The 22490-nt window shown below is 48.4% G+C and overlaps 1 protein-coding gene across 1 annotated transcript in view; it reads left to right on the forward strand.

Annotated features, from left to right (window-relative positions):
• ARHGEF9 (Cdc42 guanine nucleotide exchange factor 9) overlaps nucleotides 1-22490 on the forward strand; it is a 207029-nt gene that overhangs the window by 100044 nt on the left and 84495 nt on the right.

Consider the following 22490-nt stretch of genomic DNA (forward strand, 5'->3'; position numbering starts at 1 on the left):
GCAGCTGAGCGGGGCTGGGGCCGCACTGCAAAGCGCTCTGCTCGGCCGGCCAGGTCCAGTCCAGGAGGAGCTGTCCCCCTCCGGGACCGCCCAGGGCGGGCAGGACACAGAGCTCAACCCTCCCGGTGCCGGGGACAGCCGGCAGCCCCGCCCGGGGGCCACGGCCACGAAGGCAGAGCAGTCACCCCATTGCCATGGCACAGGGTGAGACAGCCTGGCCCTTTGTTTTCCCTTTTATTTTTTTTGGCTGAAGCCCAAAGTTGATTTCTAGACTGCTCATTGTTGTTTGATTACCTCCCTGCCCCAGCACAGCTCTGTGCTCTGGCGTCCTGTCCTTCTCTGGGAAAGCTGCTGTGCTGTCGCCACCCTGCCCGGGCATGCCTGGGGGGACTGCGCTTTTGCCAGGGGGGAACTGAAGCTGGAGTGTCCTTCCCACTGCTCCTGGTGGGAAGGCAGCATACCTGGCTATCCCATGGCCTCCCAAGGCAGTGGTCGCTGTCCCCAGCCCTGCTCCCCACCTACCTCCTCTGGTGACCTCCCTGGAGTGATGGGGACGTGAGCATCTGGGCTCTGCCCTGTGCCACAGAACCCACAGCCTCACGGGCAGGCCCTAAAAATCCCTGCATGTTACCAACTGGGTTTGTTCACATCAGTTCCCTCTCCAGAGTTGGAATGTTTGCCCCGAAGTGTGTGTTTTCCAAGGGCTAAGCTGCTCCTGGTGCCAGTTTTTGGATTTTTAAGGCCCTACAAGGGAACTCAAGAGTGGTGAGAGTGGCTGCAGCTCACCCTGAAGGATTCCAGGAGAGGAATTGGCCAAACTCCAAGGGCTTTCAAAGCAACAAAGATCCAAACTGTGTTCAGAACTGTTTTCTTGTTATCGACAAAATGCAATATGGCCTCAGCTACACAAGTAGAAATTGAGAGCAAACCCCTAAGGATCAGTCTTTTACCCCAATAAGCAGTGGGTTAATTTGCTGGGCATATCTGTAGAAAAGTTTAGTCAAGTAAAATTGTTCCGTTTGACAAAAGCATCAGGCTCTTGCTGGCATTATCAGAAAACAGGTTTTTTCAAAGGATTTCTGTGGACCACATTCCCCTGCTATTTCTACGGACCACATTCCCCTGCTATTTCTGCTGCTCCACTCCCCTGCATTGTATTCAGGATATCTGACAAGGTTTGCTCAGTACGTCGTGCGCTGAAGTTTCTGTTCTCATACCAAATTTAGGGAAGGTTTGTTATCTGCAGTTCTTTCTTCCTGGCTTGATAAGGTGCCGATTAATTTAATGCAACTCTCTTTCCTTATCTAGTTGAGCTTCAGTCAGTTTTAGTACAATCTTGGAAAAACGCGATCAATCCTTAATGTTTGTTTTTAAGCTTTATTCCAAAGCCTTTTAGGCAGACTGGATGTTCTTTGGTCTTTTGTGAAGTTCTAGATGAACTTAGTTAAAAAGTAGCAATTACAGAACAGGTTTTGAATCCAGATGAAACGTTTTAAAGTTGTTGTGAAACAAGAAAGAGCATCCTTTAACTGGCAGTTGGCTCTGATGAGGTTTTAGGTGTTAAAATTGAATTGTCTTACTCTGGTGCTGTACATATGGAAAGCTGGATGAATAAACCAGGGAATGTTAATAGTGCCCATGTATTGGGATGTGTGTATATGTGTACTGATGCTGAAGGAGAGGGCCTGTCTCTGCTGTGGGGCACAAGGAGCTGCACTGGGGAATTGTGTCCTGCTTTTGCCCAAACACACAGGCACAAGGAGGAGGCAGTACAAGGAAACTCAGCTGTCGTTGGTGGAGAGCGTCTGCCTTGATTTCATGATCAGGAGTTGACATCTGGATAGATTTTCAGTCTCCTCTGGTCCAGGGGAGCTGGATCTCTCATCTGATGCCCAGCAGCAGATCGATCCCATCTCCTGGGTACTGAGGGTTTTGCAGAAGTGTCAGAAAGCCTTTCCTAAAGAATTAAAAGTACACACACAAAGAGCAAAGAAAATAAAACTCCCAAACCTGCAGGCTGGGAACAAATATGCTTAAGACTTACTGGCTGCCTTAGAATTATGAATCTTCAATCTGGAGAAGCCTGGCTTCTTCCGTGCATACCCGGAGTGTATTCACAGGCATTCACAGGAGCGAGACTGTGGATTTACGGAGTTGGGGAAGTGCTGGTGCCGCTGCCCCAGCACCCCTCTGCAGGGGTGGGTGCTGCTGAGCCACTGCTGGGCCACCCCCGTGGTGCTCTCAGCCCACTGCTATTTGCATATTGCCACAGTGGCTCCAAGTGCCACAAACCCCATTTTCCCAGATGGATTTGAAGCTCAGGACGAGACTGTGTTTCATGCCCAGAGCCCAGGTTTGGCTGGAGGTTGTCCGTAGCGCATGCTCAGTGCTTCTTACTTTGCCATCTTCCCCCGTAGCTTCCCAGTTCCTTGTTCCCCTCCTACACTGTGTTCCAGAATTGCTGTGTTTTGCTCCAGAAAACGGTGCTGGTTTAATCTCTGTGTTTGTCCAGCAGATTCCTGACTGTTCCTCTCTCTCATCCCTGCACACGGCAACGTGCACATGCGTGTGCAGGGCTGCACCTTCCTCTCTGCTTCTTTTTACACGGGCAGGGAAACCTATGCATTAAAACACATGTGCATATGTTTTCCTTCCCAGATATATTTTGGAAAATATGAGTCAGCAGCAGGCAAGAACATATTACATAATCTCTGGGAGTGAAGAAAACCTTGCAGTTTATTAGGAAGGAGGCTTTCTGCAAACAGCAGCTTTTACCATCATTTCGGTGCCCCTTGATTGAGTGGCCTCATTTCCCATCCTACGCTGTTGTGTCCAGTGCAGGAAAGTAGTCCCAGTAGCCTTGGGTTCTGTTATATTTTTAAACCTCTCTGTTTCAAGACCAGAATTTCAGGGCTGTGATGATGGTAACGACTTTTCCCCTGTTCCTTAACATGTTTTTCCTGAAAAGACTCTGTGATTTCCCTTTTTGGTTCCCCCCACTTCCCACCTCCTGCTGTTTTCTATAAAATCTCAGCACGGAGAGAAATGGCACATGAGTGCAGCTGGAAATAGCTGCTGCCCCCTCCGCCTCCTGCTGCTCACAGCCACCCACCTCCCCCACCTACACCCAACTGGGAGAGTGAAGTCAACAGCCACTTTTAGCCCTGGGCTCCTGCTCCTCTGCTCGCCCCCTCCCTCGCTGTGCCAGCTGTACCCACACAGGGGGAAATTTGGAGGGGGTTCAACACCATTTTAAGGCTTCTGCAGCTGGATGAGCCCTTGTCTGGTGCAGTCGGTGCCCGGGGTATCATGTGCCTTCACATCAGGGGTGAGGGTGGACACACTCCGTGTGCACAGAGGAGGGAGGGGGGAGCAGCATGAATTATGGAGAGACAGAGGAGCGCAAACAAAAAGCCAAGGAAGATGGATCTGGAAGTCAGACAGCAGTAACATCAGGGGGTTGAATCCTCCACCCTGAGCTCCACCCCACATCCGTGTAGGGCCAGGGAGCAGTGGGCACGGAGCCCTGTGCAGTGCTGGGTGTTCCTATCCTCTGCACAGTGCTCTCTGTGTCTCCATCTCCAATGCCAGACTGAATTCCAGGCTGTTCTGAATCCCTGTATTTCAGCAGGATACCTCGAAAGCCTAGGAGGGCAATGGGCATTAGCAGAGTGAAAGGAAAGGACTTGTTTGTTTTTAATTTGCCCAATAAAAGCGAAAGGTTCCGAACTTCTTTCATCTCCCAGGGCACTGCAAACACTTCTGCTGTGCCTGAGCCCATGGGTGCCTTTCAAGCAAAGAGAAAGCTCTGTTGTGGTTTTCCAATATCAAAGCCTTCCCAAGGAGGTAGTAAATTGCCATGCTGGCTGAAAGCAGGAGTGCAGGCAGCTCCGTACCCTGTCTGGGATGGTGTCTGAGGCACATGCTGGAGAGCAAATGGAGAGAGACACAATAACTGATGGTGACAGAATAACCTGTTTATCCAGAGCATTCTGTCTTCACCCTCATTAGCTCTCGAATTTCTGATGTTTGGAGACAAACCCACAGAAATCTCTGTTGTAACCAGAAATTCTCATGAGCTTAGCACAGGGGGTGTGCTCTTCCATCCACCATCCATCAGGGCTCTCCATGTTTTATTCGAAAGCCTGGTTTGAGCTGTGTGTCTGCCCAGAGTTTGGAGCAGTTGGGGAATGATGGGATGCTCCTAGGGCTGGGATTTGGGGGAGCTGCCCCCCATTCCCACCTCTCAACAGCCCCATGGGTGACGCAGCAGAGGCTGTTTCATCTTCGTACATCTTTATTTCTCTTTCTGTAAAACACATGGAAGGAAATTGCCCTTTTGTGTTCAAGGGTTTGACAGCAGAGGGTGGAAAGAGCTGTACTGAAGGCAGGTGGGATTGCAGCAGACTCTGGAAAATACCTCTCCCTCTCTGTGGCAAAGGGGAGGGGGGACAGGGGCTTTGCCGGAGTCCCTGGCAGAGCTGAGCTCCCACCCAGGCTGCTCCCTCCTTCAGTATAAAACATCTTGCATTCCACCCGAGATCCCAACAGTGATGTCAGCAGGGCTCCACCAAAGATTAATTTGGCCTCAAATATTTTGCATTTGCAGCACCAGATCACAGCCTTATTATTGCCCCTGTTTTTCCAGCACTCAGCTAGAGAAGGGCTCTGCACCTCCTTAGAGCCTTCAATTGTTACTCATTAATAATATACTTGCTCTGCGTTATTAATTGATCCGAATGAGGCTTTTTTGTTTCTCTAAGCCTTTTGTGGTATTTCTGTGATGTTAAGAAATTAATCTGCATTAAGTAGAAATACCTAAGTAAAAATAGTAGCTTTGGAGTAGTAGCTGTTCAGCCTTTCATGGCACAAGCTCCAGGGCAGAACCATAACCAGGTAACCATAATCCTGGTCTCTGAGCCAGCAGTGAGGGCCAGGAGAGGCTCGAGGTGCACAAAGGAAGGGCACAAAAGCCATCCAGGGCAGCCCAGCCCTGCTCTGGATGCTGGGATTGCCTGGAAGTGCTGTCTCCTAGAGACGTGCTGTCTCTGGCTGAGTGACACAAGCTCACATCTTACTTCCTAGTTCATTCCTTTCAGAGCTCCTGTGTTTGTCCATCCTCTCCCCAAAAGGAAGGTTGTTGCCTGGGGCATGTTCCCTCCTGTTTTGTCAAACCTGGTGGTAGATGTCTGAAGTTATTCTCAGCTGGCCATGGAAGACTTCCCCTCTTTCCTTTGAACAGGTCTCCCACAGCTGAAAACATCTCTCCATCACTCCAGTGGGTTTGTATTTTACTGCCCTTTCTGTTTCTATGGTTTTAACTTTGCAGGGTTTTTCCAACTCAGGTTGAAATTTAAGCAATAATAGTACGTGGCATTTTTCATTCTGGCATCTTAAAAATCTTTTCTGAAGTTTTAAAGCCTTTAAAGCCTTTGTGCTACATAAATACTTGGGTACTTTTTTATTTTAAAATGAAGACGGTGCCTGAAAACCCTCAGAAGTCAAAGGAAGATCAAAGGGTTGGGAATACCAGCAGTCTTCTGTATTATCCACAGCAGCTCAAGACTGAGGTTGTATTGGGTCAGTGCAGAGGGACTACTGTGCTCGTAATCATGGAATCCCAGAATCATGGAATGGTTTGGGTTGGAAGGGACCTTACAGATCACCTCATTCCACCCCCTGCCACGGGCAGGGACACCTTCCACTAGCCCAGGTTGCTCCAAACCCCGTCCAACCTGGCCTTGGACACTTCCAGGGATAGGGCAGCCACAGCTTCTCTGGGCAACCTGTGCCAGGGCCTCCCCACCCTCACAGCCCAGAGTTTCTCCTCAGTATCTTATCCAAACCTTGTGTCTCTCTCTAGGCTCTTGTAAGAGCCCCATTCATCTGTAAAACTCAACCCTGATGCTCTGGAGGGCTGGGCTTGGTGTGTGACATTCCTACTACTGGCCTGGCTGGAAATTCCGTGTTTTATCATGTTTTCATGTCCATCCTGGTGCAACAAAGGTCTGGAACGGGGCTAATGGCAGCAGTGCCCTTTTCAGTGGTAGCTGGGCTGGCTTTACAAGGTTTTCAGAAAAGTAGATCTCTTTTCCTGTAGTCCAGCCTTCCTCACTGTTTATCCTCCCTCCTGTGGCTTCTGAGGAAGAGTCAGGACAAGAGATGGAAATTGCTGTCCTGGAGGCATGTGACAAAGGTATCCCAGGGGTTCAGGGTGGCTCACAGAAGAATTAGCTCTGGTAAATACTCAGAGGTTTCGGGGGCTTTCTCAGCAGCTGCAGTCAGAGCTCACAGTGGGGATTTTCACCATTTCCCAGGGCACTGTTACAAGGCTGTGTCAGCCACCACAAGCATCATCCTTGGCGTAAGGAAAGGGAAAAACTGATGCAGAGCAGTTTGGCCAGAAGAAGAGTGGAAAGAAAAAGATAGTTAAGATCCAAGGGGTGGCTGTTGAAATGCAAAAGGATCTAGAAAGCAAAGAAGCAAAAATAAAATCTGAAACGGAAATGAGTAACGTTTTTACAGCATTGTGTAACTCACTTTAATTGCAATCCATCTAGAAATCTATTTGAGGCAAGAAATCAATGCAGAATTGTAGAGCAAAGCATTGGTCTTGCAGATGTTTGAGCTTTCTGGATTTTTATTTTCAGCTTCCTCCCACAGTTCATTTGAATCCCTCCTTCCTTGCAGTGGCCATGGAGAGGTTCCCTGCTGGATGTGTGGCAGGTGGGCAGGTGGGCCCCACATAAGTGGGGTGTCCTGGGGTATTCTGCTCTGCATTTCCCTCTTGTTGTCTCTAGAGGAACAGCATGAGGTGGCTGTGGTGGTGAGCACAGGGAATTGGAAGGTGGAAGCCGCAGGATTTCTGTAGGATCACCCCTCTTTGGAGAGGACCATGCTCTGTCTCCCAGGCTAGGCTGAGGTGATCAGGGTGGGTGGGCTGTTGTCCACACACGAGGAATTTTCCTTAGGCAATAACCCTGTGTGAGTGGCAGAGCTGGGACCATACTGTGCTATTTACTCTGATCTTTTTAATCCGGAGATCAGGTTGTGCAGCACAGGCATTAGAGCTGCCTGATCACCTGGAAGTTCCCTCTCTCCGGATGTGTCCTCAGCCTGCTTAAGAGACTGGGTGAAGTCCATCAGTGTTCAAGGCTTCTGCTATTTTGACTTGGCAGAATTAAGTCCTGAATCTAACAGATGTCATCAGTGTCATTCCCAGCAGTCTCCTGAAAGGCCAGCGTGACATTTCTCTTGTATTTGGTGGCATTTGTGAAGGAGGTTTCTTGTTCCTTGTCCATCCTCAGCATTCAGGGCTGCTGACAGTGCCTTGTGTTGAATCCAGTTCTTGGCAAGTGCCAGGCAGAGGATGTGCATGGGCGGAGCTGAGTGCTGGATGAGCATCCCTTTGCTCCTGGGAGGGGGGAGGCTCTGCTGCCTTGGGCTTGCAGGAGTTGTTGCTTTTCCAGCACACAGTTTGGCTCTGCATTGTGTGGCTGCTGACTGAGTGTCTCTGCTGGGCGCACTGGGGGCTCGAGGAGCTGCCCCCTCACTGCTTCCAGAGTGTCCCTTGGTCTCTTCCTGCCCCTTGTCCCGCCTGGATGCAGTCCTGGGAGATGGACTGAAGCAGTGAGGCGAGAAGAAGGTAACCCAGGAGACTAGGCAGGCTCCTCGAAGATCAGACATCACATTTGCAGACAGGTGAGGGTTTGAGACAGGAATCCAAGGAAATGTCTGCCTTTGCTGACAGCCAGACACTGAGATTCCCAGCAGAATGGACCAGAACATGAGCAGTCAGCTCCAAGTTTGCGATATCTCCTCTGACTTCCCTCCTCTCTTCCTGTCCCCCTCCCCGTGTCTCAGACTGTCACTGCAGGGTGTTAAATGCATTCACATTTAGATAATTGGCTTAAAGCAACAGAGAGAAATGGGAACAGAGCTTGCAGTAGGTTAGGATGAGATTCATCCTTCAAATTGGGATGAATCTGGAGAGGTAGCATCGCAGAGGAATCATCTGTGGTCTGGGATGGAGGCAAGGAAAGGGGAGATGCAGGCTTTTCCAAATCCAGAGAGTGCAGGCAGAAGAGGGAGAAGGATACAATGCAGGAGGTAAAACTAAGAATAGAGGTGTGTGTTATAAAGGGAAATCTGGGACTGGAGATCAGGACAAAGTAGAACATGCAGAAAATGTGTTCCACTAGGCCATGGTTTGTATTTCTGGAAAACAGCTGATGTACCTTCCCGTGGGGCAGTTCTCCTGGGATTAGAGAAAATACCAGAATGGGATCTCAAGGGGACAGTCTTCTTTTGGCTCTGGGCAGAATAGGTGATTAAAATCTGGTTTTTGGAACCCCGAGCCCCCCAAATTACAAGGAGCATGGTGTTTCCTCACATGCAGGCACCTCTGGGCACAGCTTAATGGAGGGGCAGCACCGGCAGGATGTGCCTAAAGTAGAGTTTATTGTGATGGTAAGTGCAGAGAGGAGCAGCAGAGCTCCCCAGGACAGATGGATTCAGGAGTAGGAGGGCTCTGGAAATGGGTGGTTGGTAAAGCTGGAGCAGAGGAAGGGAGTGTTTTACTGTTATTACCTGGAGAGGATTCAAGCCTTTAACAGGGGGGAGGATTTGCCAGTTTGCCTGTGCTGGAAAGCTGGGAGGTGGAGACGTGTGAGCCAGTCAGCCCATCCACCAGTGCTTTGGGAACCTGGAAGGACTGCTGGATGGAAAGGTCCAGGTTTGATTAGGTGGTGATTTGGTGTAGACTGTGCTTACAGGTGCCAGGAGCTGCAAGTAAGTCTTGGTTTTGGCACTGGTCCTAAAGAAGAAGCAGCAGCAGCAGCAAGCGAGATATTGCAAATGCTGGAATCAGTGTTTTGATTCCTGCTTTTGGAAGATTGATAGAGGTGGAGTTGGCTGCAAGAACAGGATTTATCTTGGCAGTTCAATAGCCTATTCCAGACCTCTCTGATCTCTATAGCCAGAAGTCCTCTGGATTTATGGGTGACCTTAGAAAGCACAGGCAGTGTTTGGTGAGCTGAGGTGCTGCAGAGACAAAGCCATGGAGTCTTATCTGTGTCCAGCAGCTTCAATGCCTTATTTTTAAAAAGGCTCCTGTATTCATTTCCAAGAGCACTGGGTTCTTCTAACATGCAAAAAAGCCTTAATTCTTAAATAATTCTGTCCCATCCTGTGCTATTTACTCAGAAACTCTCCCCACTTTACATTGATGCATAAATATAGAACATTTACCCCCATTTTCTTTTCCTGCAGTAGCTCCAGCCATTTTAAAATGTCTGTGGGCTGGAACTCCAGGGATCTTGCTCATCCTGATGGACCTAATGGGGAGAATGCTGGGGTGGGATTCTGAGAGTTTGGACATGAGTCCAAGACCTCCAAAACAATGAACCACATTCCTGGTCAGCTGGCTTCAGAGCTTTCCAGTTTGATAGGAAATCACAAGATTTTTTGTAGCTCTCAGGCTTTAATTTTTTTTTTTGTCCCAGGCTATCATGCATTGACATAATATGTCAGTAATTCAAACCTGTCCACCTCACTTCCAGGAGAATAATTTTGAAATAACAGTAAATATGCAACCAGTTTTTGGAGAGAAACATAAAGTCTCTTTGGAGTCTGTATTAATGAATATGGCCAGACATTTGTAAGGTGCTTTCTACAAACTCACTGCCCATCTAACCCCAAGGAAAGACTGTTTTTTAATACCTAATGTATTTATAAGCACAGAATATAAAAAGTCTATAGGCTGTTGCACGCTCAAACACACCCAGTGTGCAGCAAGACATTGATTTGCAGCTCCACACATCAGGAATTACCTGCAGAGCTGGTGTGACCCTGTGGAATCCCAGAGCAGTGGAAAGGTGACCCTCTGTGCTTGCAAGGAATGTTGATTGCGTGGAGCTTCAGAGACCCAAATAAGTGCCCATTCCTGCATGTGAATTTGGACACGTTCTTCTGGGTTATTGTTTTTTAATTATTTTCTCACATGTACAGACAGAGCTCTGCTGCTCCTGGACTCACATGGAGGTGCTGCCCACTGTGACTCACAGCCATGGCATTTTATTGTTGTGCTGAGGACTCTGTCTAAAAATTCCCTGGCATTTCTCCGGAGAGAGTGCCAGCATCCCTTAAACTCAGCTCATTTCCTTTACATCAAGCCACGGAGCTCATCAATAGAAATCTCAGACTCCAGCAGGGAACACGGAGGTGGTTGGGATTTGACACCCTCCAAAGCCTTGTGGTAAATAGGTCATTACCAATGCAACAGCAGTAACAAACCACGAAATGGGAGTTCAGAGAGTGAGGAACAGTGGTGTTTGTGGTCCTTTCCCTTTGGTAGCTGATATTATTAGCCAGCAGAATTATTTAGGGGATACTTGCTTGTTACTTTATGGAATCAGTGAACAGCATCTTCGTATAGGTTTTATGTCTGGGGATTGATAAATGCTCAGGTGATTTTGCACCTCTGTGGTTATTTTATTAACTAAGGTGAGCTTAAAAAACAAGGTGAAGCCCAGGAGATCACTGCAGACTGGAGCTCTAACCACTCGTTGTAGCCTTTTCCCAGCAAGTTGCTCTCAGAGCCCTTGTTGTTTTTTTTTTCCAGCAGGAATGTCACATATGATAGAGGGACTCAGAGAGGCCAGTTTTACCTTTAAAGTCTAGGTTTAATTTTTTTCTGTTAAAAAAAATGTGTTTCGACAGTTTGTCACATCGGCTCAGCCTGGCACGTCGTGGGCAGTGAAGTGTTAGGAAGGAAAAGCAAAAAGTATTTTGATGAAGGATCAAGTCAACTCACTAATATTTTTTGAACCTCTCCTGTGTTGACCTTGGTCCACGCAGACACCCGCCCGCTCCTCCGGCTCTCTTGTCTCCGGGAGAGCTCCTGGAGGTGCTGAGGGAATTGCCAGGCAGCATTTGGGGAAATTTCAGTGAAAGTTCTTGCTGGAGGTCTGTGCTTTGTAGCAGAGACATTTGCCAGCTTCTCCTGAAGTTTCCATCATGTGTTTATTTTTGAGCTGAGGAGGAGGAAAGGAGGGAAGGAGGAATCATCATCATTTTGGTAGCTATGGAGAATGGGGAGGGCGAAGTCTGTGCAACACAAGAACCCCCAAATCTCCACGCTCGGGTTCCAGAAAAGCCCAACCCAGTCTCTCTCGTGGGCTTATTTTTTCACTAGACAAACATTTAATTATTTTACCTTCGTGCCGATGTTGAATCAACTGAGGGAACTACGAAAGATAACGTACTTCTATTTTTACATCCTATACTAATGAAGCTCAGGCTGGAATTCTCCCCTGTGCGATTGGCTGAAACAAGGGGGGAAAAATTCCGAGGGAGAGGAGGAGGAGGAGGGAGCGAGACGCTCAACATTTATCAGTGTGCATGGATGTGTTAGGGAGCAAACACGCAATGCCTCAGTGAAACACTGCTTGGGGAGCAAGGAGAGGAGCACTTCATCCATATAAAAGATCACTGGAGGATCTGAGGATCACTGGATGGAGGCAGTGGCGCTGCCAGGACGGTGCTGCTGGCTCTGGGTTCTTGGCACGGCTGTGAGTGCAGGGCCAAGCACCAGGTCTGGGCTGCAGCCCCCAGCCCCCAGCGTGGGCTCACTTGCTTGCTGTGAAACATCCTCTGGGGCTTGGCAGGAGTGGAGCACTCTATCAAAAGTTCATGAATATGCTCAGCTGGAGACACAGAGCAGCGTGCAGCCTTCTGGGAACACCGGGGAGAGGAGCAGGGTGGGCCAGGCTGGATCAGAGAGAGCAAAACATGTAGGGAGACTATAATATTAGCGGAGAGGCAGGTGCTTAGGGCTGCCCTGTGCTGACATGTTAATCTGAGCTGCAGGCTGTGGCACCTGGGCCGGCAGTGACCGATACCCCCTGACCGCCTGAGCTGGGTGGATGGCTCTGCATGATGGCCCTGTGCTCAGCTTAGCCAGGCTGGTGTTTGCAGTTCAGCATCAAAATGAAAATCCAGCCTAAAGTCTGCCTATCTGATAGCAATTCCAGTTCCAGGCAGTGGAGATTCGACCTCACTGCTGTAAACTGGGAGTCAGCCTGGCAGGATTTGGATTGCAGGGGTGGGATCAGAAATCAGATCTGGGGCTGTGTGTGGAGCAGCCCCTGTGAGCCAGTTCTTTCAGAGGTGAGGAACTGCTGATCAGCTGCTCAAATGCTCCTGAAAGACTCAAATTAAAGGATTTGACATTTTCCTTCGTAATAAAAGAGAGGGAGTAATCAAGGCACAGAGCTGTGAATGAGTTTATTAATTTGCTGAACTGCAGTGCTGTCATTCAGTGGGAAATAAGACGTTGGTTTTTATTTGTGAAACGTGAGTGGGGAAAGTAAAGGGTAAATCCCAAAAAAGTAGCATTTGCTTATGTTTCCCAGCAGCTGATTTGAGCTGACCCAAGGGACCTGAAGGGTCCTCAGTGTCCTTGCTTGTGTTTTGGGAGTGTTAATGTGCAATATCTGCCCCCCAGAGAAACCAGCTGTGATATTTCAGTACTTGACTAGTTGTGTTATTGGTTTGACCTCCTCTGAAGGGGATAAAGAGGATGTGAGTCCAGTGAGGAAAACAAGGGAAACAAGGAGCGTGCTTCAAGAGTTGCCCTCAGATACCAGATGGTCCGTGTAGAAATTTATCTTCTTAAATGGGGCCCAAATGTGGAACAGTGGTTTATAGTGCCCATAAAAAGAGCTGGTAATAAAATTAATCTAGAAGGGAAGGGCAGCATGGAAAGAAAGATGAAATTTTACAACCCAACATACAGTAAATGAAAAGTGTAAATCCAGTCCCAGCTGGCAGTGCCTGGAAAGCCACTGTGACCCCAAGGAAAGTCGCGGCTTCAGTCCAGCTGGACAGACCCCACCAGCACCACCACGGCCATAATTCATGTCCCTGCTTGAAGACACAGTTGCCAAGGCCACAGACTGAGCTGCCTGGAGCCCCAGGAATGCTGTGGTATCCATCAGTAAATTGGAGTGGCACAGCCTTGGGCAGGGCTTCAGTCCTGTCAGCAGAACAACAGTGTATCTGTGAGGGCAGGAGGAGGGAGAAAAAGGCACTATAAACCACTTCGGTCCATTCAGACCATGCTTCATGGGAAATAGGAACCTAGATGTAGGAGATTTATGGAAAATGTACAGCCAAGGATGTTGGCAGCGTGATCCCACAGGATGCTGAGGTCTATCCTCTGATGCTGCTCAGCCTGAAGTGTCCCATGACAGGTTATTTTGGCTTTTCAGGAGAAGTTTTATCTCAAGAGTACAAAAAGAGCTTAGAACATTAGAGCTTAGAGCAGTGTTACCCAGAGGAGCTGTGGCTGCCCCAGCCCTGGAAGTGTTCAAAGCTTGGAGCAACCTGGGATACTGGAAGGTGTCCCTGCCCATGGCAGGGGTGGGCCTGGATGGGCTTTAAGGTTGCTCCCAGCCCAAACCATTCTGGGATTCTATGATTAGGAAAGCTGAAAAAAGTAAATGGCACCAGGTTAATATGGGAACAGATGAACCTTTGTGCACAGGGAGCACAAACCCTGGGAGCTGGGAAGGACGGTTGGATCTCTCATAGGAGCTGATGGCTGAGGCTTCCCTGGTTCACAGAAACAGTTTGTGCCTCTGGCCTTTTAAAAATTGAACCTTGAAAATCTGGAAGAAATAGACTTTTTATTTGGTTAGTGGTTTGGACCTATAAAGCTGAAAGTCATAATACCCTGTAAAACATTTGAGGCAATTTGGGAATATAGCATTTCTTATTAAACTCCATGGGTTTTAGAGACTTCTTAGGTTTCCACAGCGGCGCAGGGTATGACCTCTGTGATGTTCAACAGGATCCTTGAAAAAATGAGACCAATTTAACAAGAATAGCTGCTACCTTGGTGCTCCAGCTCTTCCATTTCTTTCCTGACTGGAGTTAAGTTCATAATGGTTTAGCAGAACCTTTTAGTTGCTGAAAAAGATTGTTGTAGTCTGGGCATAAGGGACTAGCTTGTGACAGATATTTTAGCAGAACCATTTGTCCATGGCTGGAATAACAAAGTGAAATGTCACAACTACATTATTTTGAATGTCAGACATCGTCAGTCTTTGCATATTTTCAAGGTTATTTTTGGCCATTATAACAAGATATACTGTTATTTGGGAGTTTCAGGGAGTACAAACCCCAGTGGATAAAGAGGAGACTTACCAGTTGTTGGCAGCGGATGTTACCTGATGTCTTAGGGGTGGCAGCGTGTTTGCACCAGGCCCAAAGTGAAGACCCAAGCCCATGCCAGCTCCAGGCCTGAAATTCAGCAGCACAGATGTTTGTCTGTAGCTGGAATTTTGAATCCTGTATGCCTGAAAATCCGAAGCACCTGTTTAAGCTAAGAGCTGGTGCACTTCAGAATTCTGTGGCACTGTGATTTTATCTCCTCTGGGATGCCAGGTCTGTCTTTTATCTTGTTTTTTCTTCATGTCTAAATTAACTTTGCCCAGTTTGCTGCACCAGTCAGAGGATGCAGGTACTGTGGCTCCATTTCTTTCCTCGTACCTGGCAGTGGCACTTTGGAAGAGCAGGCAGAATAAATACTTCTGCATTTCCTTGATACATAATATTCCCTAAGGTGGAATAAGGATGTGGCTGCCCTTCTGCAGGAGGCTCCAGTGAGCTTTCAGAGGCTGGAGGACAGTGTGCCACAGGAGCTTTCCACGTGCCATGGGGGCTTTTGGTCTTTAACCTTTCTCTAATTGATGAATAATTCTTTGCTGTTTGATGCAGATGGCGAGTTCCTTTAGGGATCCCATGGCACCTCCCTCTTTTCAGTGTTTCCTGACTGATGAGTAGAGTCTGAGCTGAGAATTCATTACTATAATGCTTTCTTCCTCCAAACCCTCTGCCCCTGAGGCTGGTCCCTTGCAAAGCCACAGAGTGGCTTCAGTCTCTAATAGTTACTGCTCAGGACTGGTGAGTGTTTAAACCGAAGGAATTCAGGAGGTATCTTGATACATGGAAGAAGGGAGAGTGATTTCCACCTCAGGTCAGGTATGTGATTATCTGAAAGCTGCTTGGCCAGGTACTGGTATTCCTTGGAATGCTGTGGGGCTGCCCACAGAAGGGCATGGGTAGGAAATGCAGTGGCACCGCTCACCTTACCCATCAAAGATGGTGCTGACATCTGTGATCCTGGGTATCAAGGTTTAGAAGGCAGTGGCAAAGGAAGTGGTTTGGTCTGAAGCTTGTTAGGGCAGGATTGCCTTCCTGAGAGGAAGGGATCTGCCAGGCTGGGAGGGGGTGGATGCTGGTGCTCTTGCAAACCCCAGTGTCTTCCTTGCTCACAGCTGGACTCATCTGTGCGGGCCCTGGCACTTATCCATGTGCTTCAGAGTCAGCAGCACAATCCCAGGGAGCTGTGCTTTGGTTTGGAAACAGGTTAAATGACATTTTTATAAACCCAAACGACCAAGCAGAACCTACTGGCCAGGTTGTTTGGGGGCAGAGGGGCCTGACTGAGGTGAGTTGCTCTTCCCATCAGTGTTGTAACCACACTGTGAGATCCTGTGGGTGATGGAGGATGGGAAAGATCAATGCGAGCTTGCAGTGAGCCCTGCCCAGGCCCGATGCTCTTCCTTTGGTGGAGGATGTGTCTGGCCTGGCCCTCACCACAACCGCCACAACACCAGCATTTCTGACAGGCAAGGAGACCAGGCATCCACCCTGACTATCTGCTTGTCCTTCCTCCTCCCAGGTTTGAGCTTGGTGTGCTCTGAGTTCATTAATATGTCAGTCCTCTGGGAGGCTGCCCTAGTCCCCTCACCAGGTGTGTGGCTGTTGTCTGCGGCTGCTGCAGAAAGAAGGTGATTCCTTTCTGTGTCATCAACACAGTGCAAGAAAGCTCTGAGGTGGTAGATCTGGGTGGGGGAGAGATTTTGGAGGTGTGTGTACCCTTTCTTTGGGCCATTCTGTGTGAAACTCCTAAACAGTGGATGGATGAGAACTGAGGAATCGCTGTCACGGTACCTTCATCCCGCTCGTGGTCGTTCAGAACAAAGGCGTGCACACACAGGCAAAAAACCATATCAGTGTTTGCAAATTAACGCAGACAGAAGTTTAAAAGCTCAGAGCAAAGCTATGTTGCTAATTTTCCAGAATCACCACTGAAAGAGAGAGAATTTTGTGCAGGACACTAAAAAAACCACTCAAAAAAGCAAAAATGAAGGGAAGTCTCTCCAGGTTTCAGTTCCAGAATTACTCCAATGTCTCAGCTGCCCACGGTTTTCTCTGCAAAATATCCCTTGGGTCCCTCTCAGTCTGGAATTATTTCCAGCACTGAGGATGGGAAGTAGAGCTGCAGCAAATAAAGCACCTTTTCATCTGGAGCTGCCGAGCTCTGCCGCAGGAGGCCCAGCATCCTGATGGCTCCAGGCACGGCTCTGGCGCCTTCCCACGGGCACCAACCCATTGGTGGGGAGCTGAGGGGCTGCCAGCTGCTCTGCAAAGGTTGTCGTCTGTAAGGTACCGGGCAACAGAGTTTAAAAATAACAGGAAGAAACCTCCCCTCTGCAAAAGAGGATGGTTGAGATAACAGTGATTTAAAAACTCCTGGTCCTGCCTCTGGCACTGCAGGGAGGGAATTGCATGGGCATGGTAGCTTTCCCCATGAACAGCAGTTGCTTTCCTTGGTGTCCAGCTGGGGGAACCCAGTTTTCAGTTTCATTTTTCTTTAGTTTGAATTCAGTTTCAGGATTTTTCGTTTGTATTCTTAGGCTTGTGCTCATAAGCCCTTCTCGCACTGGGGTTGTAGTGTGAAAAAGGCAAGTTTAGAGGAGTTATATTGTATTGAGATAATTTCTGTTAAAAATCCAAGCTGCTAGAAAAAAAGGAGTTTCTGTCCTGGTTGAAGCAAGGAATTTGAGAGGAGAGGCTGTAAGATGCCCAGAAGCTGAAAATGCAGGGTCGGTAGCAGTTCTTATATGTGCGACCTGGAGAGCTGTGCACCCACCTCTGCAGCACTTGGAGAAATTTGGGGGGGAAACCATAGACCAGTGATGCTGAGTGATGCTTTGCAACCCTGGGGGAGGCCAGACATAGCCTCGTGTCTGGGACGTTCACTGTGAGCCTGTAAGATGTGAGGGATGGGTGGATGGATGGATGGGTGGATGGATGGATAGATGGGTGGATGTGTTCTTTTGTGAGTCTTTTCATCCAGGTGAAGGTAGTATTGCACACACCTTGGTGGCTTTGGGAGTGAGGACCTGCAGGAGGCAGGAAAGTGAATATTCCAGCCAAGTTTAGATCCTCCACAGTGACATTTCCAGAGCAGCCTCCCACAGCAAACTTCCGGCTCTGTCCGAAGCAAGTTTCTGCCCGCCTGGATCATTTGCATGCATCAGGATAAATCTGAATTTCCCTGTAAAGCTCTGACAACAGGAGCACTGCAGCTCCTAGTGCAAGGCAGTGCTGGAATTAAAGCTGCTGGAGAAAAAACATAGGAAGAGCTGTGAGCAGAGAGGGGAGATAAGGAGAGCATCTGAACCATGGTCCCAACTTGGGGGGTCTCATGGCTGCACCTTCCCGAGATGGGGGGCTTGTGGGGAGGGAATAACTGGCAGAGCATCCAATCTGGGCAAATAAAGGGGGTTAAATCCTGGAGGGAAGGATCAAGAGCGTTTTTCTGTTCTTATCCAGGAGGTTTGCAGTAGAGGCACGTGGAAGTTGATAGACATGCTCAGTAACCCCAGAGAGACACGGAAGCCGTGTAATGCCAGGAATGGTTGAGGCAGCGCTGGGAAGGGCTGCAGGGAAGGGATTCAGGCCATGTGGCTGGGTTTGCTGTGTTGCTTTTCAGTGCTCTCTCCCCAAGCATGTCCCTTGTCTCCCCTAGGGCTGCTTAGTTTTGGTGATAATTTTGTGTTTTCAGGTTAGACACAGGAGCAAAAATCACTCCCGTAGAAGTGAATGGCAGGTCATAGGGCTTCCCCCAATTCCCATGTGTTCCAGAGCTGCAGGAGCCCAAGCTGGCCTGGAAACAGAGGCACTCACCAGCTATTCAGTGGGTTGCAGAAGGGAGAGGAAGGTTTGTGTTCGGATGCAGATCCTCAGATCTCTGCTGAGGACCCAGAACAGCTGTGCAGTGTCAGGTCACTTGATCCCAGCGACTGGTGAATCAAAACTGAAGGCCCCTCTAGCTCCTGCCGTCTTCCTCACATGTTGTTTCTCTGCTTTAACCTTTGCCTGTCTTTCCCTGTCCCTTCCTTAGGGCCAGGTCCTGCCCTCAGTCACAGCAGTTACATCTGGGCTGACTGCTCTGTGGATGAGACAAAGGATTGGCTCCAAGGATGGCAGCGGAGTGTGTCCAGAGCAGAGTTTTATTGACCCCTGGCTTAATCCAGGGTTGGCTTTGAGAGGCAGAACCACACACACATAGGGACCACTGAGCAGTTTTGTAAAAGTTTGTCAGTACTCTCCGTATAACAGACGTACTAGGAAGTCCATAAGCCCTACTTTGTGTGAGGAATGATATGGTCTGAAGCACCTGGATACAGGCAGTGTTTGGGTGTCTTTGTGTGGAGTGTTCCAGTACCTTTGCATGGGGCTCTATAGGATTGGTAGTGCATGTCTGTGGCCCTTGGGCTGTTTGTGGATGATTATTATTTATTGCTGGGGTTTTTTCAGTGTGGAATACTACACATGACTTTTCTTCTTTTATTATCAAATTTGACTTGGATACTCACAGAAATGCCTGAGAATTATCCAAGTATAATCGTACCTTTCCTCAATTTGGGGTAACCTGTCTACTTTCTTCATTTCCCTTAATTTTTGATACGCCCTAATATTCTTCCCTTTACCAGAAATTTTGCAGGAGTAGGTAACCTAATCCTACTCTGGGACAAGAAGACCCAGTCCTGATCTCATTCACGCTAACAGAAACTAAAAATAAAATCTATTGGATTCAGTGTATTGACATTGATTTCCCAACTCTGCTGGATTCCCATCTGCTTGAAACTGGACTGAGAACTATTAATTCAGGAAACAGCAATTTGGGCTTGATGGGATGTACTGACCCAAAGCCTTGATTAATATAATTAGTGCCCCAGTTTTGAGGAAGGCTCTCTCCACTTGGACTGCACGACATGAAAGCTTCGTGTTCCTCTGACCTGGAGTAGAGCAACGGGCACTGAGGCATGGGAGATGCTCTGGACTGTCAAAAGGTTGTTTTCCCAGAAGCTCTTTCGTGTTTCAGATTTCCCATTTAGAGACCAGCCTTGGTTTAGTATTTCTGTTCCTTTATGTCTTTTTTGGGCCCTTGAATTATGTAACAGGAAAGCGAGTCACTGCAGAAACATCAGCCTGTGAAAGAAACTTTTCTGGAGCTTTTAGCAAAAACTGCAAATGTTTTTCCCCAGAGCTTGGAGGGTATTTTGAGGAGGGATTTGAGCTTGATGGGGATGCCAGAGAAAGTTTGAAAGTATAGAAAATGTTTTCATCTTTCCTTAAGTGCAAAAATAACTATTTATTTGAGATGAGAAAAATTCCTGCGGGTGGATTGCTGGAATGATGTAAAGGGCTGGAGAAACTTGGCAGCAGAGATCTTTTTTAGCTTGATTTCTTTAATGGTTTTGTCAAATTAAATTGTCTTAATGTGGATACTTGTGGAGAAGCTGAACTTCCTCATATATCCTGCTCTTGTGAACCTGAATGTCTTTTCCTTAAAATGCAAGAGGTGTGTAAGTTGGTTCTCATCACACAGCTGTGCTGAGCTGTGGTGTGAGTAGGGGAGGATCTGCTGGAGTGGGAAGCAACCCTGTCCTGGAGCAGGAGGAGGTGTTTGGAAGAGAGGTTGCTGTGACCTTCTGCACAGGCAGGGTCAGGGCTGGCTCCCTGTTTCCTGGGTTGGCTTTTGATGTGAGCTATGTGTATCCCTCAGAAGAACAAGAAGGGGGGAAGGGTTAAAAAAGTCCTACCTGGCTCCTCCTTCTTATGAAGCATTTGCAGGGGCAGTGGGCAGGTGGGTATCCCCAGCAGGGTGCTCAGGGTGGGGGGCTCTGCCTGGGCTCGCTGGTGTTTCACAGGATGGAAGAGCCAAAATTGTTTCTCTTCCAGTAAGCGTAGGAGAGGGGGACTTCCCTTGATCTGAGACACTGAGGCGACCTGCTGGTGAGCACTGGGTGTTGTGTTCCTCAGAAGCTGGCTCAGCGAGGGATGGACAAATCCCTGCCTTATTCCAGGTTTTGTTTGCTGGGGGAACCTGGGATTTTGTTCTGGTCTTGAAATACCTGCATTAGTCTGGTGTTGAGATTTGCATCTCATTTTACACAGATAGTGAGAACTGACTGTTTAAAGAGGTGGTTGAAGCCTTGACTTTTTCTGCAAAGGAGGAGATGGAATATTGCCAGGGTAACCAGATAAACAGTCAGAGTGCTGAGGTCACTGGCAGCACACGGCAGCAGAGAGCAGCAGCATGTGGCTCCCTGGGAGAGCAGTGCCTGCTGCAGCTTCCACTGTGCATGCAGGACAAAGGCTGGGCTCCATCAGGGTGATCAGAGGCTGATGGAGAGCTCACAGTGTGACATGGCCATAAAAAAGCAAGGTATGATCCAAGGATGGATTAGGAGATGAATTTCCAGTAGAGATTAATGCTGCTGTACCAGAGAGTGGAGCTCACTTGGACTAGAGCAGACTGTTGGATTGCCAGTACTCAACAGGAATGTATTTGAGCTGGAACAGGGACAAGGGCTGAGGGGATGGAGGATCTGTCCATGAAGGTGAGCTGCAGTGTGCCTTGGCTGGCCTGGCAGAACAGCGACAAAGCAGGAGCTGCTCTCCAAATGCTCTGAGGACGAAGAGCTGCTGAGTAGAACTGCCTCAGGTGATAGAAGGAGCGGTTATTGGATGATCACAGCAAATACAGGCTCTCAGGAGGCAGTTTCTGATCATCAGGCAGGAGCGTGGTGGTGGGGAAACCTCCCTTAGGGTGTTATAGGGCTGCTTGAGAGCAGAAATCCCTCCAGGCAGAGTCATGGCAGCTGGAGGGGGTGTTGGGGACCCCTCCAGTGCACCTCCACCACCACTGTGGTGTCAGCAGTTGGTGGCCACAGGCTCTAAGCTGGCCATGGGTTATTGGTAATTACTGGCGGTGAGTGCCTGGGGCTGAGCACATGCCTGAACTTTGTTCATACACACTCAGCTGAACCCTTTTGCTTTATTTTGATTCCTGTCAGTGTTCTTTATTGTATTTACTAAAACATCAGGAAAATGGGAGCCTGCCCTCAGATCGATCCACAGAATAACTGTGATATGACAGTCCTGATGTCATAGAATCCCAGACTGGTTTGGGTTGGAAGGGACCTTAAAGCCCACCCAGTCCCGCCCCCTGCCATGGGCAGGGACACCTTCCACTAGCCCAGGTTGCTCCAAGCCCCGTTCAACCTGGCCTTGGACACTTCCAGGGATGGGGCAGCCACAGCTTCTCTGGGCAACCTGTGCCAGGGCCTCCCCACCCTCACAGGGAGGAATTTCCTCCTAATATCCAATCTAACTCTACCCTTCTTTAGCTTAATGCTGTTCCCCCTTGTTCTGTCACTACAGATCCTTGCAGTATCCAGGTTTTTAGAAGTTTTTCCAACTTTTATTGAGTAAAAGATGTCAAAGCCTACATGAAGGGAGCCAATCTGGCTCCAACACATCCCCAACACTGGTGCCTGTCGTTGCGCCTGTTGCGGGGCTCTAAGCCCACGTTTTGCCAACATGGTGAATTCTGTGGTGTTAACGAGTGTTGCTGGGTTTCCATGGCAACCCTTTCGCTAATTAACACACAGTAGTGAGAGAAAAAATTGTGTCCTTAATGATGAATTAATTTGACAAGATTGTTACGGGAAGAAGAGTCCTGAATAGCCACTCTGAAGGTTGGACGTGGGGATGGGAGCATGTGTTGCTCCAGAAAGGGAAAATCTGTGTTGTTCTGACCTTGCAGCATTCAACCCGAAACCTTGCTCACAGTTTGGAAAGAGTTTGTTTTTCAGAAGGAATAAAATTATCCTGACAAATGTCTAAGAGCATAACTGAAATGGTTATGCTCTTTTGTTCCTTTTTCTTTTCCTCGTACAACATTTTAACTCACTTTTTTTGGTGTTTAAAAGATTAAATAAAACCCAGATCAATTTGAGAAGTTAAATGCATGAAAGAATCAGAAAATTCACATTTAAAAACTGCACTATTTTATGTCAGAAACAAAACAATTCCTGATGACTCCTCCCAGATTCCAGCCTCTTGCTCTGGTTCTCCTGGCAGTACACCTTGGAACCAGCAGTAGCTGTTAGATATGGGCCCAAATGGAAACCATGGATCCAATTTGGTGTTTTGAATTTCAGAAGAGAACCAACTGCCCCTTCCCAGCGTGGCTCTGATGCCAGAGCAATGGCATTATCCTGGAGAAAATCAGGAGTGGGAAAAGCAGCCCATCTGTGCTGGGTGCTGGGCGTGACTCAGGG

This window comes from Chiroxiphia lanceolata, chromosome 14 (assembly GCF_009829145.1).
Source record: "Chiroxiphia lanceolata isolate bChiLan1 chromosome 14, bChiLan1.pri, whole genome shotgun sequence".
Taxonomy (NCBI): Eukaryota; Metazoa; Chordata; class Aves; order Passeriformes; family Pipridae; genus Chiroxiphia; species Chiroxiphia lanceolata.